Source organism: Camellia sinensis, chromosome 1, assembly GCF_055761805.1.
Source record: "Camellia sinensis isolate YWXY chromosome 1, ASM5576180v1, whole genome shotgun sequence".
NCBI classification, from domain to species: domain Eukaryota; kingdom Viridiplantae; phylum Streptophyta; class Magnoliopsida; order Ericales; family Theaceae; genus Camellia; species Camellia sinensis.
The window spans coordinates 85936730-85941128 of record NC_138961.1 but is presented as its reverse complement, the minus strand read 5'-3'; positions in this window follow the sequence as shown (position 1 = coordinate 85941128).

Below are 4399 nucleotides of genomic sequence, written 5' to 3'. Positions count from 1 at the left end.
CGGAGGGATCGAAAGAATAATACAGTTCGAATAATGAATTAACTATCCTAGCTAATTAATTATTACAAATTACCTAATTAGTTAACAAATTAACTAAGCTAGGAAAAATAGTAAACCGCCTCGGGAAGAGAACTCGATGCAATGCATGCTCGGTCTTGCTCGGGAATTCACTGCCATGAGCAATTTGCCTCTGTTTTCCCTGCTCTGCTCTTCTGAAGACTGTCAAAGTCTCAGAGTTGCTTCTCTGGACATTGGGAGACACCACCGGCTGAGTAGAATGGTCACCGGCAGTGGTCCGGTGGTCATCGGCACATAATGAATCCATAGGCTGCCAGTTTATTGCCGGTCGGCACTCTATGAAGTCGATCGGCAGAGAATGCCTGCAGAACCTGTTTGACAGTAGCAGAGGACAGGACTTTGCATGGCAATACAATTCAACCCATATATGCACCAATCATGTTCCTTATCATGTGAGTGAGTCAAAGGGACATGCTCCTTGGTTCTCGGACCACCAATCGCGCATTTCCATGCGTGATGGCCCAAGGGACCAAGTGTGCACATTTTGATGTCAAATGCAATGCAAAACAACAAACCAAAGCCCAATTCCTATCACTAGATCAAGGAAAAAGACATGCATGCTAGATACAATGCAACCTAGGCATGCAAGCTAAGGATGCAACATGGGAATGCAAGATGTGCATGCAAGCATACAAACAACATGCAAGGTAAGCATGCAAGCAAGCAAATGATGGACTTAAACATGATTTGGGCAGCTCTAATTAGGCCCAAAACGGTGGCCAAAGCCAAGGAAATGAGGCCCAAAACACACGCACACATGTATGCAAATATGGTCCAATTCCTAAGGCCCGCCAAAGAAGCATTGAACTACACTTAGTGCAACCACACATGGCATGGATTAAATGACTAAAAACAGAATTTTAGCATGTTAAGACAAGGCCTAAAGATCACTTAGATGGCATCCAATTGACCTAAATTCAAAAGCATGTACAAATGCCAAAACATGGAGCATGCTACACAAGCTTTCAAAGCTTCAAAGGGGCATCCAAGGCAAGCATACAAGCATGTTAAAGGGACTGAAATAACATGGCGAATGGTCCCAAATCACTAGATTAAGGCAAGGATGCATGCTACACATTCACACACTTAAGGCCAACAAGCCAAAAATGCAAAGGGGCTATACTAAGCATGCCAAAGTTGACCCAACCAACTATGGACAGATCTTAAACATGGCAAAATAAGCACAAAAGCTTCACAAAGCTAGGCCTAAAACATGCTAGAACAAGGGTTTACAACCTAAGGCATGTTAAGGCAACAAAGTGGCATTACAAGGTAGGTATGCTAAGCATGCATGGTGTACCAAAACCAACAAAAAACAGATGCATATTACGGCATAATAAGCGCAAAAAACAACCAAGGCATGGTCAACAAGAAGCTTAGCTAGGTGCTCCCTCAAGAGGCCAAAAATGGTCCATTTCAAGGACAACAAGGAGAGGGGGTGGCCCTCTCCTTCTTGGGACTTCAAGGCACCATCCTTACCACTGAAATCCCTCAAGATTTCAGTGGTGAGGAGGCCCAAACACCAAAGTCTCGGAGCTTACACAAAACAGCCCAAAATGGGGCCTCTCAAGGCCTACGAGGGGTCAAACACCTCCAAACCACAAAACACTCTAAACAAACTACTTAGAGGGCCTAAAAATAGAAATTTTTTGTATTATACATTAAGCTCAAAAATAGTTCTAAGATAGAAAAAAATAGTATGTAAAAATGGGGAATAAAGGGACAACTTCTTACCCTTGAAGACCCTCTTCACCAATGAAGCTCCAGCAGCTTCTTTGTGCTCAAAACAGCCCAAGAACCTCAGGAACAACCTCTGGTCCTTCAAGAAACCAAGGAAAGGTGTAACACTATGTGTTTGTGTGCAATAGTAAGACACAAACACACTTATACACACACAAAGGCCAAATGAGAGAGAGGTATAGAGATAGAAAATGTACGGAACCCTAAACCTAAAACCAGAGCTCTCACACAACTTTTCTCTCTAAAATCTCTAACCTAGAGCCAAGAGGGGAGCCAATCTTGTAAAGCTTACAAGGTAAGCTAACAAGAAGTCCATCCCTCCATACACGTGTATGGAGGGGAACAAAATGCCATACAGCTGTATTAAAATATCTGCAAAAGCAGATGAATAGTAGTCGGCTGCTCAAAATTGCCATTTTGTCAAAATTAAGTGCCGACCGGCAACAAAGAATGCCAACCGACTATATATATTGCCGATGGCAACAAAACACTAGCCGGTGGCTTCTGGCCATGGCCGGTGATGTGTGGGGATGCCTCTCAAGGCATTCCCTGCCCCTTCAAGGCCAAACACAAGTGTTTGGTGCAAAACCAGACACTAAACAGTCGAGTTCGGAGATCTTGAGGCAAGGCGCGTAGCCGAGATCTCCGGGAACTTCAAACGAATACAAACATGGATGATCACCGGGTGTTCAAATGGTGACGTCCAAGTCTTGAGGACGGTAAAAAATGGGGTGTCTACAGTTGCCCCTCTTTGACAGAACTCGAAAGTCATAATAATGACGGGAGTGAATGTCAAAGCCCAGAGACGACCCGTTTTTGACAAGGCCGAAGACTTAGACAAACATGTAAGACAAACAAGGTATGCGCCCGAAGGCAGGGGCAAAATGCAAGACAATGCACGAAGCCGAGCATAACTTATGATCATGCGAAGAAAAGCTGTAACGGAGCACACATGCAACAGTTTTATGCTAGCATACACCAAACTACACTACAATGCAGAAAGGATGTAAGAGAATTATGCAATTCTCGATACTTCTCACTCGGAGGATACAATACTTGTGCGGCTCGTCTGGTTGCACCAGCCTCAAATGAACCGTACATACAATATCGTGCCTGAAAAGAAAGTAAACTTAACAGGTACAATATTATTAGCAACATGCATGACAATGCAAAAATGGATGCAAAATGATATGCAATATATACAAAACAATGTATAAACAATGCAAATGGAGATGCAATGTAATTAAAACAATGCAAACTATATGCAAAGCAATTGAATCATGATCCAATCGTGAGCGGTTCGAAACCACGCTTATGTCAAATAGATTGATGGAGGTAACAAGTCCGTCTACCATAGAACGGTCCACTGAACTATGAGTAATGTAGACTGATGCAAGAACAAGTATTTGGGGGGGAATGACATAAGTGGGGAAACGACCTGCTGGGGAAAGGACTACGATCCCAATGCCGGATGCAAAAATTACACTACAATGCAATATAATGAATATGCTGGGGAGATGGCAATGGACATGGCACGCGGGCCAAACCAAATCTTGCCTAGGAAAGGCATGTACGCATACAAGCCACGTCTAACATAGAACCGTCTACTGAACTATGTTTCGACACGAGAAGTATGGGCACATACCAGACCAAGCTCATCATGGAAAGGCGCGAGCCATAAATGGAAAGTGATGCAGTGAATGCATGCGATCTACAATGCAATGCAGATATGGCACGCGGGCCAAACCAAATCTTGCCTAGGAAAGGCATGTACACGTACAAGCCGCGTCTAACATAGAACGGTCCACTGAACTATGTTTTGACGTGAGAAGTATGGGCACATACCAGACCAAGCTCAATCATGGAAAGGCGCAAGCCATAAATGGCAGTGATGCCGTGAATGCATTCAAGCTACGATGCAATATCTATAAATATGCAATGGAATGGAAATGCAATATAATGGATATGGCCTGCGAGCCAAACCAAATCTTGCCTAGGAAAGGCATGTACGCATACAAGCCAGATCTAACATAGAACGGTCCACTAAACTATGCTTCGACAGGAGAAGTATGGGCACATACCAGACCAAGCTCAACCTGGAAAGGCGCAAGCCATAGTTGGAAGGTGATGCAATAAATGCATGCAAACTATAATGCAATATCTACAAATATGCAATGGAATGGATATTTACAAACATGCATGACAATGCAGTATGCATTATGTTCTAATGATGCATGACAATGCAACTATTTATGATGATGCGTGGCGATGCATGTGTGTTTGTGTTTTTTTTTTTTTGAAATGCAAATGATGTATAAAATGCATGTTGCATGGAATGCGCGACAACACGCGGCTTAAGATATGCACGACAATGCAACTTATCAAAAAATCATTCGGGCACGACAAACACCGAAGAACTTGCACCTTCAGAGGATTTAGGGTCTCCTAGACCGTACAATACCTGTGCGGCTCGTCTGGTTGCACCAGCCTTAAATGAACCGTACATACAATATCGTGCCTGAAAAGAAAACAAACTTAACAGGTACAATGTGATTAACAATATGCATATTAATGTATTTGA